Here is a 16814-nt window from a genome sequence, read left to right as displayed (position 1 = left end):
GGAACAGAATTTGAAAACCTTGCCTAAGGCATGCACATGCCTAGGTAATGTGCAGTATTTTGAGCATCTCTTGGACAAACTGATGAGCTGAACTGGGGTTATTTTGCTCAAAAAGTAGTTCATCATTTCAGAGGTTTGCTGGAGCAAGAATTGTAATTGTTCAAAATAGCAAGAAGTCTGAGATTTAAATGGCCCCATTTTCTTCATTCTTTCCCCCTCCCTTCCAATGCAGAAACCATTCAGTATTTGAGAATATGGTGTGTATTGCTCAGGTCCCCTTGAGAGAAGCTCAATGGATGAGATGGTACATAATTGCAGATTTTTGAAAAGTTGAGAAAAAGTTGTCATGGTTTATTTAGAACTATCTTATACTCAGCCTGAGTCTCCAGGGCTTGTTGACATCCCTGACACTTTGTGAATGAGGCCCTTTTTATTCTCTCTTCATTTGCTTAGCTCTTTACCTAATTGATTTTCTGTGCTAATACACTGAAGGTCTGGAGAAGGCAGAGCCTCAGGTGTGACAGATGAAATAAGGTGCTTTTAGTCATTGCTTTTATCTTCCATGTCTAATGTGTTGGTTACAGCTGTGCAGTTTAACAGCAAAATCAATACATCATTTGCTGCAGGTACCTGAAAGAATTTGGAAGCCTGTTGGTATTTTAACTGTTAGGTTTCCTTTGAAATATAATTCACTTTATTTATTTATTTATTCATCTACTTATCTGCCTATTAGTTTATATATTTATATAATAATTCATTTATCAATCCATTTGTCATTTCATTTATTTGTTCATATGTTAATTGATTAATTCATTCACCTACTTATATTTATTTATTTTCATCGAATAAAATACCCCAGAGTTCCAAGTTTTCTCCTTCTTCGCTTTCTTTTACAACATTGTCTATTCTGCAAGCCTTTTCAGTCACTTTTCTAGGGCTTTGAAACATCTGCCAATCGAAATGAGTCCTGTAAAGTGTAAAATAAATGTTTAAAAAATCTTTTCTATTTCATCTAAATCATCTTTGAGCTTAAACATTTAGCATATGCTCCACCAAAAATGGAACGACATTGTATTGTGCAAGGAAAGCTGAATGTGTGGGGGCACTTGGGTAATTTCTCATGTAAATGATGCTTTTATTGCCAGTTTTCTGTTTTGCTTTGGCAGTGGTAGGGTTTCAGAAGCAAACAGAGAAACTTCATTAGGATGACTTCTCCATTCAGCATTTCCTTCCAGCTCTACAACCTATGATCCAACTCTCATGCATAGAAGCAATTTTCATGTTTTCGAGTTGTTCTTATGTGCTATTTTTATTTCTCCAGCTAGACCGTAGGCAATGGGAGGGCAAAGAATAACTTTTCTAGTTCTATGCTATTCTATGTTTTTCCTTTTATCCAAAGTAGCAAATATGATGCTTTGTACATAAAAGATATTCACAGTAATGTCTTTATGTATGCATACTTCTTAAAATATTTCCACCTAACTAACTTTGAGCTTCTGCATTTAGCATAGACAAGTACATATACTTCTTATATACATATAACATCAAATCTTTCTTGCCTCAGACACTAGCTAGTTTGTATGACCCTCAATAAATCCCCTGGTCTTATTCAATCTGAGTATCCTTATCTATAAAAAAGGGAAAACAATAATATACCTTACATTGTTGTTGGGAGAATAAAATAAGATACTATAATAAATGTCTTTTTTTAAAACATAGTATTTTATAGATTTTAGTTATCATGCAACATACAGACATGCACAACAAACACAAAACCATATATACTGATGTCAGGATTAGGTCAAGACCTAGGTTTTCACAAATTAATTCATTTATTCAAGGCACATTTAATATGTCCTAGTCTTTATCAGAGATACTAAATGGTAATATGATTTGGTACACATAATTCCTATAAATAACTAATGATGAATATCACATGCAAGTATGAACAACTTACAGTGGATAGAGCACTGACTTCTCATCAGAAAGACTCATTTTCATGAGTTTAAACCAAGCCTCAGACACTACTCACTAGTTGAGTGACCCTGAACAAATCAATGAACCCTGTTTGCCTCAATTTCTTCATCTGCAAAATGAACTGGAGAAGGAAATGGGAAAGCATTCTAATACCTTTGCCAAGAAACCCAGATGGGGTCATGAAGAGTCAGACATGACTGAAATGAATCTAAAGCAAGAACAAAACCACATATAAGACAATGAAGAGGTAAATTGCATTTCTGAGCTGGTTACAAGGTACCACCAACACTAAATATTCTAAATACAACTAAATACAAAGATGCTAAATAGTAGAGATATTGGATGATATCAAGTAGTTATATGCCAGAAGAACATAGGCTGATTATGTGGCAAAAATAAAAGATGACAGGTAGATAGTCCACAGCTACATGGATATTTTTGTGATGTTGGAAGAAGGTCAGGAAGATCTCTAGAATATTGAGTGGATCTTTGGGATGAGTATTTGGGAGAACAAGTCACAAAGAATGGAGAAGAATGGAATGATTGTTATCTGAATCATTGGAGAAACTCCTTAATCAGGGAGATCCCATGTTTATTTGAATATATCTGGGAAAAACTTAAATTATTTTGGCAGAAAATAAGATTTGACTAACATTTTATTTTATATATAAATTACAAATTATTTATCTGCCTTTGATTATAAAATAATATTATAATTTGAAAGGATAATTAAGCCCAAAGATTAGAAGGATGAATATTTCACACTACTGTTGGGTGAGGATTTTATAATGCTTGAGAAACTGAGCAAGACAGAGATTAGAGAACGATTTAATAGTTTATCAAATGGAGAGATTTTCTGGGACCAAATCATCCATATTTGGTCCCAGCGCTGAACAAGACTATCGTCTCAAAGAATCCAGCCCTGAGTATCAAGGCAACAAGATTTTTTATAGGATAAAAAGAACGATGACATAATGGAGGGAGATACCGGAGAGGTTACTGATATTCTAATGATGTCTAAAATGGATAGACCTTTGTCCTGTCAAACATTAAGAAGGAATGATTATAGCCTAAAGATATAAAATCCTTATTTCATCAAATATTAAGAGGGAAAGGTTATAACCTAAGGCAGAATAACTAAATAGGACAATTGGGAAATTGGGTCAGGACATTAAAAGGGAACTGTGGCACAACAATTTCATTAATAAATAAGTGGATAACAATGTTAGACAATTTTGATGATGAAAAAAAAATAAAGTTTTTTTTCCTCTACATGAACAAAGCAATACAACCAGAAGAAAATGTTTGATTCAAAACCATTTTTTTGTATTCAACATCTCTATCAAAATTTGATATCAACAATACATAGGAAATATATGAACAAGAGCCATTCCCCAACAAGTAAGTTATCATAGTACTCAAATTCTTTTTAAAAGAACAAATATTAAAAAAATTTAAAAGAATAAATGTACATTCCCCACCCCAAACTTGCCAAGTCATTAACTGTAAAATCCAAGCTAGTTCCCTAGAGGCCTCAGGATCAGCCAGAGTCAGGATAAGCCAAAATCCTTGGTCTTTAGGAAAAGAAGTGAAGGAGATGGACAAAACTGCCAGAAATTTTGCCAAGGATCCCTCCTTGATTTTAGAGTCTAGAATCTCCACACTTTTCTCTTCCTCCTGCAGCCAAGTGAAGTCTGGCTTGTTTTTCCCCACCCTCTAATCTTTGCCTATTATCTGTATACACCAAAAGTTGAGTAAGCATTGAACAGTGAGAAGGGCCATTCTTCCAAACATATGTTAATAGAGTCATTGCTTCAAATCGAATAGGTAATTAGCCTTAAATGCTTGGTTGTTTGATTCAAGCACACCTTTTAAGAGTTTCAACCTTTACAATTAATAATAAAAATTTAATAAAATAATCTTGAGATTTTAGCCAAAAGTGTCAAATTAGCAAATATAATAAAGGATAAAAATGCTCCGAAAAATCGTATGAGAAAATAGACAAGAAAACATAGTTTATAAAACTACAAATAAATGTTTATTAAAATAATGTTTATATCAGAAGTTATTTTAGAAATATGGAAGAAAGATTATCAAATTGTCTGTTCATACTGGTTGATTTAGTGCTTCCACTATTGGGCACATTCTGCAAGTAGATCTGCAAGAAGTTTTTTCTTTGTTCCCTGTTTTCTTTCCATCCATTTGATATAAATGTGAAGATATGTTTATGTACTTATCTCTTTTACATATATACCTACATAAATAAGTATGTATATACATATATAATCACACACAAATATGTAATGTACCCAGTTATTTGTATGTTTTCTCTCCCATTTCAACATCAATTTCTTAAGTCTTAGCATAGTGTTTGGAAACAATAAATCCTTCTGGATTGATATTATCCTATTTAAATTTTTGTTTTAATTTGTATTTTCTAACAAGAAGAATATTTAATGTATCAGCATGCTTTCCCCCTAATATTTCTGTACAAACAAGTGTAAAGTGTTTTTGTCAACATTTTCTACCTCTCTAAATGGCATGCCCAATTGATGAAAGGGTTAATTTCTTTACTTATATAAAACATGTTACTCATTCTGATTTTCAACAATATCTCATTTAACTTGAAAACTAGGAGACCACAATGTTCAAATGTATATTGTTACATCTGATTTGATTTATTAACTTTTGTACTTGTTTAGGATCCCAAGAATTTCCTTTCTGGATTTGTGTGAACTATTTCCACAGTCTAAACTTCAATTATAACTGTGCAAACCTGTGCTTCAATTAGCTTATACAGACTTGACCTAAAGAAAGCAATGTAGTAGAGGTCTACACTGACTCAGACATTGTGTCTACCATAAAATGGATATCCTATTATAATGGTAAAATTGATTTTCTTGCCAGGAAGGAATTGGTGAACTGTTAATTTAATATACTTAATAAGGTGACCAATATAGTTGGAATAGCTAATTTTATCTATTATCTTAATGATTACATTTAATTGATATCTTGGTTGGGCACAATCTCAGAATAATTAAATCGTTGTTCCATGGGAAGATGGCCCAAGTTGATTATTGAACTAATGGGATAATAAATTGACATATCTATTTGATACAATCAATAAGAATGGAACTAGATTTGAAGTCCTTTGGATTTTAGCCCAAAATATAAGTCTACAGGTCATGTATGCCTGAGAATAAGAGACCTTATTATAATAGTTTAGCTAGAAGGAGAGGACCTGAGTTTTAATCCAATCTCTGCCAATTATTACCCAGGTCATCTTGGGCACCTCATATAAGCTGTCTGGACTTCAGTTTCCTCATTTATAAAATTAAATGCTTGAACTATATAACCTCTACTATGTCTTTTAGTTATAAATATGGAATCTCCAAAGGAATAGATATTCCTCAACAGAAGGATTTTTTATACTGTTTATATATAATTATTCTGATGTAAACCAAACAGCCGTAGGCTATGTCTACATTAACATTCCAAAAGCCTAATGTTTTCTATGCAGTATTCAAAAAATTTTAATATGTTTCATATTTTAAATTTGCTTAGTAGACAGGTGTTATGCTATACTGATGCCTTGGTAATATTGGATGAGACTGGTATTGTACAAATTCTTAACATGACTAACCATGGGTGAGTTTTTCAGTTTCATATCCATCTCTTCCATTCTTAGTAGTATAGTGGAAATACTACTGCATTTGTATCCATATCTCTGTCTAGATTTTCTCCCAAGCTTGGAGTGTTTGTCTTTTTCATTTCCACTTTCAAAAATCTCTTAAGTTTCTTCAAACTTTAGCTTTGGTTTCACTTCCTATAAGAAGCCTATGGTATCTTTAATATGCATATACATTTTTATTTTTCTGCATTCATGTTTTCTATGTAAATACGAATTTTGTCAGGATAGGTGCACTTTCATTGTTTTATGTGTATTTCCATTGACTAGTAAGATACTAGGTGCATATTACGTTCCCAGTAAATGTTGATTGAATTGAATTAAATCGAATTGAATTACATAAGTTGTTATTGCATAGACATAACTTCATATGAATGCCACTCTATTTTTCCTTACAAACTTACAAAGTTGCCTTACATTAGTACAATTATTCAACACCATACTTATATTCAAATGATTTGGGTTTGAATCTGGGTTTCTTGCCATGTAACCACAGGCAAGTGACAGCATCATCTGTAAAGATGGAATAGGATAGAGGGGCTGGTCTTGCTGTCAGTCAGAGCTGGTTACAAATCTTGTCTTTGACAAATACAGGACATCCGTGGGTAAGCTGCTTACATTGAATTCAGCAATTCAATTCAAGCATAATTGAAACCTAGTATTTGCCAATCACTGTTCTAGGACCCGGGGAAGATAAAAATAAGAAAAAAAATACATTATTTGCTTTTAAGGAGCTGACATTCTATTGGTAGGGGTCTGGTGAGAGGAAGTCATAGGTCCACAGGTAGAGATAGCAAGTAGTTTTGTGATTTCATTAGTATAGGGAATATACTAATGTACTAATTTCATTAGTTTTCATGAATGGTCTAAAGCAGTGAAAGATTAGCTTTAGAGTCACACAGTTTGTGAAAGAGGCATGAAGCTGACCCAGGTCTTAAGGAATCCTAGACCAGTTTTCTAGCCATTATTGTGGTCTCTTATACATTGGTATCTGATTGGTATCTGAAAAATAAATATTCAATTGATTTTAAATAATTTTTGTGTTGGGATAGACATTGGCTGCTAGGAGGATCAGAACAGCTTCCTATAGAAAGTGACATCAAAGTAGTGGCTTTGGAGTAAGCTAGGGATTCTATTGAATGGAATAAAAGATCCAATACTAGAAATAGGAGAGGGGGCAGCCTATATTTTAGAAAATAGAGTGGCTTATGCTATATAAGTGAATGAGATGTGAAATACCAACTATAGAGAAGAGGAAGTTGACCACTTTGGTTGAAGAAAACGTGTGAAAGGGATTAGCTCTGCAATCAGCCTGAAAAGACAAGTAAAAGTATTATTTTGAATGACTTTAAATGCTTGCCAGAGAGATTTGTATTTTATCTTAGAGGCAACATGAAAGCATCATAGTTTATATTCTCATTGTCTCTGGCCTACTCTCTAGGACTAAAAATTACATTTTTGAGGTCTATCCATGGATATAATGAGTCTGGACTAATACTAACTGTGTAGTGGATGGCATTATTAATAATGAGTCACTTTTATACAGCACATTAAAATTGACAAAACCCTTTCCTCTCAACAACCTTATGTGGTGAATAGTGTGGATATTAACACTTATACAAATGAAGAAACAGGAGTTCAATGAGTATAAATAATTTGAACATCATGTCATAGAGTTTCTGTGTGTCATACTGGGCCTTGTTAAATCCTAGTTAACGATTCACTGAGGCAAACAGCATGTCTCTTGTAGGATAACTCTTTGTAAATTGTTAAAAAAAAAAAAAAAGAAACCCTCATAAAGGTAAACTACTCTATATCATTAAGAATCAAGGGCCTTGTAAGTTTTATTACCATAGACTGTCATTAGCAACCAAAAGGGAGGGAAAGAAATACACTGAATGCAGCTGTATTTGAAAAGATTGCTAATATTTCTAACAAATAAATATTAGCCTATAGAAAAACACCTCTGGCATGGTTTTTGAATCTTTGATTATCCTTGAAATGGCTTAAAATTGATGGTTTAGTGCAAAGGAAGTACCAAGGACTATTAGATTTCAATCAAGATGCCTAATAGCTAAAATATATTATAGTTACCATTGATCATTCCTGGAGACGAGAAGGGAGGTATTGTTATGAGCTAGAAGTCTGAATTTAAACAAGGACTCTTACAAGGTATTAACTAAGTGGAACTGGTGAGACAATGGTTATCTAGTTTATCATGGTGCTTAGTAGTTCTCTAAGTTCAGTATGATTGATTTAATCTTACAACAAATAATGATGTCCTAGTGATATAATGATTGGTTTATACTCAGTATAGAGCATATAAGCAAGGAGCCTCAGCTAAGTTCAGATTGAGAGCTAGAGAAGACAAGCAGACCGAAGGCTGAAGCATAAGCCCTTGGATTCAGATTCATTCATCCCATCTCACATCACCTTGGTGTCAGGCTCTCCTCCTTTGTTTCTCCACTGAAACCAAGATTCCAAAGGCCTTTAAGAACCGTGCCCCAGGAAAGGAGACAAGATTTTGAAAGAGATAATAAAAGATTTGGACTTTAACCCCTGGCTACTCTTGTGGTGAACTGAAACAAAAGCTGCTCCCAGAGACCCCAAGAAAACCAAACCAGAGAACATTGCAAGGTACAAATCCACATTTAAGGATTGTCTGGAGTTTTTGTTTAATTTCAATAAACCTTTGCAAATTCTTCATGTAAAAGGTACTATTCTAGGGGGATAAAAAGATGAAAGAAAACATAAACTTTGTCCTCAAGAGGTTTATAACCAACTGATACTATATCCAAATATTGAGTATTTAAAATATATGTGTAAGGGAGGGAAGGCACAAGAAATTACAGACAATTCATAGAAGATGCGGAACAAGGGTTAGTTTTTTTTTTTTTTTTTTTTTTTTTTTTTAATAAAGAGAAGTAGTCTCTTTTCCTTCCTCTCTCTCTCTCTCTCTCCCCTCTGTGTCTCTTTCCTTTTTTCCCCTTCTCTCTTTTCTCCCTCCTTTGTCTCCTTCTTTCTTTCTCTCTATATTTCCCCCTCCCTATCTCTTTTCCCCCTCTCACTCTTTCCCTCTTCCTCTTTCCCCTTCTCTTTCCCCCCTCTTTCTCTCTTCCTCTCTCTTTCTCTCTTTCCTTTTTCTTTCCCTATCACTCTCCTTTCCTCTAATTTCCTCTCCCTCTCTCCCTCCCCACTTCTCTCTTTCTCTCTCTCTTTCTTTTTCTTCTTCATCTTCCTCTTCCTCCTCTTCCTCTTCTTCTTCTTCTTTCTCTTATCCCTCTTTCTCTCTTTGTCTGTTTGTCTCTCTTCTGTTTCTCCTTCTGTGTCTCTTTCGCTATCTCTATCTTTATGTCTCTGTCTGTCTTCATCTATCTATCTCTTTCTCTCTGTCTCTGTCTATCTCTCTGTCCCTTTTTTCCTATCAGTCTCTCTCTGTATTTCTGTCAGTATCCGTCTTTCTGTCTTTTTCTCTGTTTTTCTCTTTGTGTATAAAGTTATGATGAAGAGACGAGATTCATTTTAGTCATGAAGCATAATAGTTAAGGATATAAACAGAAAAAAGGGAAAGATTAGAGTGAGAATGGTAAACAATTCACTATGAGAGAAATTATGTAGGGTGTATGAAAAAATCAATATAATATTTTAATTCTGGAAAGATCAACTACAAACTTATTTTGAAATGCATCTATCCGATAACAGGATTAAAAAAATACTTTCTGGGTGTTCTCTTCTTTTTTATAATAATGGTTCTCTCTGTGAGCAGGTTTCTTGGGGAGGTTTTCTGGAGGCAGCCTTAGTTTCAGTTCAAAGTAATAATCACTTCAAATGCAGCCAGCTGATAAAATCCAAACATTTATTTTCTCCTTCCAAGTCTTATCTCTTTCCTTGGCCCAGTTAGCTTTCTTAAAGGCCTCTCTCCCTCCTTGGTTCCAAGAGCTCTTGCAGCTTGTCTTTTAGCTCTTCCAGCTTCTGCCTCTAGCTCAACTTCAACTCATAGTTTCTCAATCTCCAACTGACACTCCCCTCTCAATCTTTTCAACTGAACTCTCCTGACTGAGCTCAACTGTTTTTATGTTCTTTTAGAGGTATAAACTCAAAGGTTGACTCCTCCTCTGAGAGTGGGATTATGGGAGGTGTGAATTTTGATATCTCATACTGAACCCTGAAATCTCCCAAATGTGTGAGCTAATATGTGAACTCTCAAAAGTGTTAACTTAAGCACTGTTTCTATCAATATTAGTGACTTAACATCTTGTAAGGATTTGCTCTAATGTGTGAATCAATAAGCATTGTATCAATTCTATTGAGTTAACACTAAGATTCTAACAATTTTCTCACACAGAAACACACACACACACACACACACACAAAACAACAACAACAAAAATCTAAAAAAAAAAATGGAACCAGAGTGGTCACTATGGACTGTATTGGACCAGCCAACTCTATTCCACACATAAAACCTAATTCTCTGCTGAATGCTCAGGTTGTCTGGCCCTTATTTAGCCCTCAGATTAGTCTTAGCCTTTTTGAGGTCCACTGATATATATTTAACTTAAGGTCTCATTCTCAGTTCTGATCTCCTTAAAAATATCACAATTAACAAATGATATCTTTTTACTGTTGGAATATGGCTTAAGGATGTAAAAAAAAAAAAAAATCATCTCATTTCCTCAATTTCCACAAATACAATTGGTTTCTATTGGCTATTGAATTGACAGGAGATTGGATAGCCACAGTGTTTGTTTTGAAACAACTTTATTATAAGCAAAGGATAAATATATAGATATAGATATAATTTCATTGTAACTATATTCTATTCAGATCCATGTAATAGGACATTCTAATCATCTTCAGAAATGTATCCTAATAATTCAGGCCAGTTCCAATGGTCTTCTGATGGAGAGAGCCATCTGCACTCAGATTGAGAACTGTGAAGACTGAGTGTGGATCACCATTTAATATTTTAACTTTTCTGTTGTTGTTTGCATGCATTTTGTTTTTCTTCCCATTTTTCTTTTCTTTTTGATCTGATTTTTCTTGTGCAGCATGATTGTTGAAATATATATAGAAGAGTTGCACATGTTTAACAAATATATTGAATTTCTTGCCATCTCGGGGAAGGAGTGGGGGTAAGAGAGGGAGAAAAGAATTTGAAACACAAGGCTTTGCAAGGGTGAATGATGAAAACTACTATGTATATATTGTAAAAAATAAAAATAAAAAAAAACTTTAAAAAAATAAATGTACCTTATACTTTAGAAAATAAGATTTTACATAGATCAGAAGAATGATAGAAACAACACTATGGCTTAGACTTTATTAATATCTCTCTAAAAGGTAGCACTCAGAATTGAAAATAGTATCTGAAATGGGTTCTAACCAAGGCAAACTACACAGAAACTTCTCCACCCTAATTTCCCCTCTACACTTCTCTTTAAGTATGCTAACTCACCTTGATTTTCCATAGATCTATTAAATAATGTGCATATAGTAGTCCACTTTAAAAAAAAAAAATCAATGTAGAAACAGCAGATAAAGAGTTAAATGAGAAGATTTGTGCAATTTCTTGCAACTACATTTTATCTAGGATTCTGTGAATGTAACAAGATATCATTAGGGAAATCACAAACAAAAAGGAAAAATAAAAATCAAGAGTACATCCTTTTTTGCATTATATTACTGCTTTCCTCTCAAAGATATTGTATATCAATATGTGATCAATATGTGCACATATGTGTACATAAAAGGAGGCATTCAGAATCACTGCTCAATAGCCCCTGTATAACTTAAGAGTATGATGTATGTATGATTGTTTATTGCTCAGATTCCAGGATTTATCTCTGATCTCTTTATGGTCCAAAATTATTGAAAAAAATACTTTCTTCCTAATTAATGAGTTCATTGACAATCTACTTGTTTGATAGTAGAACTTCCTGGTTCACTGCTCTTTTTACTTACTGCTTCCATTTAAAGAAATTTTTTAAAATTGTCTCAATTATTTTGTATTTTATTCATTTCCTTTGCTCCTTTACAAAAAAATGATTCAAAGATTCAAAGATTATTGAACCTTTGTTTGTGACAATGAGTAATAAGTAAGAAGAAAGAGCTACTGTATCTGAGAATGTATTCAATGTTCTAGGAAGGGGAAAAATATAATGCTGGAGAAACTGAGCAAGACAGAGACTAGAGAACAATTTAATAATTTATTAATGGAGAGATGTATTGGGACCAAATGGATCCATGGTTGGTCCCAGGGCTGAACGAGACTAAGGTTTCAAAGAATCCAGCCCTGAGTATCGGGACAGCAAGATTTTTATAGGATAACAAGAACAATGACATAATGGGAGAGGTACCTATCCCTAATGGGGGAGACACCTAGGATGACACAATGGAGGAAGGTACTGGAGATGTTACTGATATTCTAATGATGTCTAAACTAGATAGACCTTTAAACCTTTATCTCATCAAACATTTAAGAGGGAATGATTATAGCCTGGGGTTTTGGGGCAGAGCAACTGAGGTAGACCTTTATCTCATCAAACATTAAGAGGGAAAGGTATAACCTGAGGCAAAGTAACTAAATAGGACAATGGGGAAACTAGGTCAGGACATTAAAAGGGATCTGTGGCACAACAAAAGAAGGAAGGGATAATTATTTATATGGAACCACCTGATGTGTCAGGCATTGTACTTTATATCTGCTTTATAAATATTACCTCATTTGATTCTCACAACAAGCTCATGAGATGGGTTGCTTTATTTTAGAATTGATGATACTGAAAAAAACCAGAGATTAAATGATTTGCTAAGGGCCACTCATATGGCCAGATTGAAACATAGTCCTTTCTCATTCCAGTCCCAGTCCTTTTCCTATTCCCTGTATCAACTAACTGTTCTGGATGAGAAGCCTTCCCCTCTGCCCCCTATCTGCCATGAGGACAGATATAGTTTTTATTAACTCTTATTTAAATCATTCAACATGTTAAATTTTTCTTCACGTTCAAATATCTTTTAGTGATCTTTTTAATATATAAATATTATAATCACTATGTATTATTTGGATTCTTATTTTTCTCTAAAATTCATATAATCCATTTTCTCAAAGTTTTAATCTCTATTATTTCTTCCTCTATAAAAATATTCTAGAATTTTATTAAAGTTTTTGTACATTTCTGAATTGATGGTCTTTCTTTTTGTACTCAGGACTTTGCTACAATGTATTTCTATTTTTTTTTCTATTTTTTTCTTATTTACTTACTTGAGAGTAGATAACAGATGAATAAATGGATATGTAGATAGATAGATTAATAGAACATTTATTTTGCAGTTACTATTTGCTCTTTACTTTGCTAAGCACTGGAGATATCTCTTTATCTATGTAAAATTAGGATAGTTTCTATCTTTAAGGAGTCATTATTCTAATGAAAAAAAATAAAGTACAAAAGGAAATAAGAAAGTAGGAAGGTGGGACAAAATTTGACTCAGTTAAGAAAAGAATTTGGAGAGATAATCAATGACGCTCATGGCTAAAGTCCTTCTTAAAACAGTTTTGTTAAACTGGAAGTCACTGATAAAGAGAATACATCTGGGGAAAGTTCTCCAGAATGGCAATAGAGGTTTCAAGGAGAGATTTATTATCTGTGGGTGTGGATGTAGGTTATGTACACAATCTGTCAAATCAGATAAAATGCTTAAATAGCTCTTATTCAACAAGTAGAAGACTAGCTGTTGAATAAGGAAGAAATTCAGGAGTGGAGGAGGAACTTCAAAAGAAGTTAGGGTTCTTTTTTAGACAAATTGCTGTATAAATTTGTGTTTATAATGTCCTATCATGTTGCTCTGCCCACATCATCTCTGGAAGTTCAAGCCTCTTCTCCATGACTTGATTTTATTGATATCAAGAGCATCAATTAATAGGTACATAAATATAATGAGACTTCTGGACTGACAACAAATGGGAAATTGTGGAACTGGATACTGTTATGATATGGGAGCCACTTGCTAGTGGCTGCTGGAGGTCTAACTTACACCTATAGAATGGATCTCTTCATGTAAGAGAATGATGATGATACAAAGACATTGAGAGGCAGTTGCTGTTCTCTGACCTCTTCACTGAGAGGCAGTTATGTTGTTTGACCTCTCTCCTCTTCCTTCTGCCTCCAATTTTATTTCTTTCCCAGTCCACAAGCAACACCTGTATTAGTAAAGGCTGCTTTGCAACTCCTTCAGATGTTATAATTCACAACTGTGGAGGCTCTCAGAGTATTGACCTTCCCCTTCACCTAAGTATGGTCCTTAACAGGGTACTTGGCACTCAACAGGCAAAACAAACAAACAAATACATTAATATTCTAGCTTCAAGAAGCAATTATACTGATTTTTTTTTTCCTGCTCCAAACTAAAGGTCACTGTCCCCTGAAATCATTTTGAAAATAGAATGTGATGAAGCCATAGCTCATTATACCCAGATTTTAATGGAAGCTATTTTTTGTTGATCTACAAATTGAAAAAATTCCACAATTTAAAATTTTAGAAAAATCTTATTTCTAAATGTTACTTGTTACTTGAACTTTAAAAAAGATGATCATTATCAATAGGAAAAATGGCATAATTCCATATGCATTTTGAGATTTCCCTATTATAACATGAACTACATAAACTATATTGCATTCAAATTTTTCTTCAAGATTCATGGGAAATGGAAAAAAGGTCAAGAAGGGGGTCCAGAACTCACTTTTGATTTAAGACAATGTTTCATACTGCTCTAGAATAAGCATTGAAGAGGATTCTTAAATTGAATAAAAACAATGCAGACAATTATAATTAAAAGGGAAAAGGAAGGATTCAAAGTTTGATTCATTTGGATACGTAAAATTTTATATGGTTAATATTTTGCTGGCCACAGCAGTACAACAGTGAAATACTATAATAGCAGCTGTATATAAAACTTAGTTTACATTATCTTATCTAATGGTAAAAGCATTATGAGATAAGTAATACAGATATCCCTAAAGTCTAGTATTATAAAGAGTAAAAGTGAGGCATAGAGACATTTATCAATTTACTCAAGCTTCTAGTAACATTTAGTGTTTCAATCTGTTTCCATGACACTTTAAGTGCCATCAATAAGAAAATAGGATCATAGAGCAACAGTTAGAAGTGGTGTCAGAGTTGTACTACCTTTTCATTTTATAGTTGAAGAAATAGAATTCTTGAGAGTTAATTAACTTGCCAAAGTTCCATAAGTAGTATCAGAACCAGAATTTGAAGCAAGGTACTCTTATTCTAGTGTCAACAACCCCTTCAGTGGATCATGTGTCTGTCTTTAGGGTGTCAAAGAGCCTAGTATCCTCTTTTTTTTGGGGGGGGGAGGCAATTGAATAATTTTGTTAACAGGGGCAATAGGTTATTTTAAAAGGGTGGTCATTTGACCATCTTTTTTAGACCAAAGAAAAACACTTCATCAAGGATTTCTTGGGGACATATTGGAGACAATATGAAAGGAAAAATGGATGATGTTTGACAAAAATCAAAGGGAACAGCAATCCCCTTTGATAAAGAGATTAATATTCTCAAAGAGAAACTAATGCTATCTAAGGAACCTAAAGAAATTAGAGTATGATTCCAAAATTACAAAGATCCAAGTTGATCTATTGTCATCATGCCTAACTTTCAGTTGAATTGTAATTTGGTGCATCTTGGACAATTTCAGCTTAGGTTTGCCTTTCTTAAATAGCATTTATAGACTCATCAATATATAAAGTCTCATAGCTTTTAAATAGTTGAGATCCTTCCCATCAGGGATAGCTTAATTTCAGCAATAGGTGAAGGGTATCTTATGTGTATAGCTCCTAAAGCACTATGTGATGTACAGTGCTATAGATTATCATTCAGGTTATTATTTGTAGAGTTTTCTAGACAGCAAGGATGTATAATATTAAATTAGTGATTAGTGGACATGAGAGTTTTTGCTACATAGAATAGAAGAATGATTTTGCAAAATGACTGGTAAGCATGGTGATCTCTTGTAGACAATTCATAAATGAGTTCTTAAGGACCATGCCTAAGTGAAGGGGCAGGTCACTTCTTTGAGAGCCTCCACAGTTGTGAATCATAAACTTGAAGGAGTTTCAAAGCAGCCTTTACTAACAAAGATGTTCCTTGTGGATTGGCAATGAAATAAATTGGATTCAGAGGGAAGAGGAGAGAGGTCAGACAATGCAATTGCCTCTTAGTGGAGAGGTCAGAGAACAGCAACTGCTTCTCAGTCTCTTTGTATCATCATCATCCCCTTATATGAAGAGATCCATTCTACAGGTCTGAATTTAGACCTCCAGCAGCCAATAACAGGTGGCTGTCATATCAGAAATCAAGTCCAATTTCATGGAAATCACAGAAGCTGTGGGAGGATAGAATGAATGTGTTTATAGAAAGGCTGTATAACTTGGGGAGCAACATGCTATAGTAACAAAAAAAAATATTGCCTCTGGGGCTATAAAATTTCTCATGCCTGATGGTGGCTATATGCATAATTTTTGGCATTATTTAACATCCTGAAACTTCTTTTTAATATGTAATATTAGGGAAGATTTCTGAGATAATTTCCAGCTAAAGAGTTGTGAACTTAGACTAGCTTATGATGACATTCACCAATCCTATTATGGACTTATATTATAGGTATCTCTTAATTATTCAGAGTAAATTAGAATCTTCATGGCCTCCCCATGACAAAATCCATCAAACTGACTGCCCTGCCATTAATAATGAATATCAAGGATTACATGAATTAAAAAATTTAAGTGTAGCCAGCATATCACAAGATGTACCAAAAGTTTAATAGAATTTATTCTCATATTACTCACAACACTAGTCTCTTCTATTAGGTAAGGGTTGGCGATATTTAGTCTACTCCAACCTCTCTCAGTATTCATAATCTAGCACATAGCTTTAGAAATAGTAGAGATTTAGTTAATATTTGTCGATTTGTTTTTAAGGCTTTTTTGTTTCTCAATCATATTCATTGTGCATACCATATCATGAGCCATTTTTTTTTTTTTTTAGCAGAGATACTGGAGTGGTTTGCCATTTCCTTCTCCAGATTATTAACTAAGGGAACTAAGGGAAACTTAAGGAAATGACTTAA

The 16814-nt window shown here is 33.7% G+C and overlaps 1 long non-coding RNA gene across 1 annotated transcript in view; it reads right to left on the bottom strand.

Annotated features, from left to right (window-relative positions):
* Positions 1 to 766: 766 nt before the first annotated feature.
* The window catches only part of LOC127562012 (uncharacterized), a 46795-nt gene continuing 30747 nt past the window's right edge, over positions 767 to 16814 (bottom strand). The window contains exon 2 of the long non-coding RNA XR_007953590.1: positions 767 to 967. This is a non-coding gene — a long non-coding RNA (uncharacterized LOC127562012). The remainder of the gene's footprint in view (positions 968 to 16814) is intronic.

The sequence above is a fragment of the Antechinus flavipes genome, chromosome 4 (assembly GCF_016432865.1).
Source record: "Antechinus flavipes isolate AdamAnt ecotype Samford, QLD, Australia chromosome 4, AdamAnt_v2, whole genome shotgun sequence".
In the NCBI taxonomy this organism is placed as follows: Eukaryota; Metazoa; Chordata; class Mammalia; order Dasyuromorphia; family Dasyuridae; genus Antechinus; species Antechinus flavipes.
This window is presented reverse-complemented; position numbering and strand designations above follow the sequence as displayed.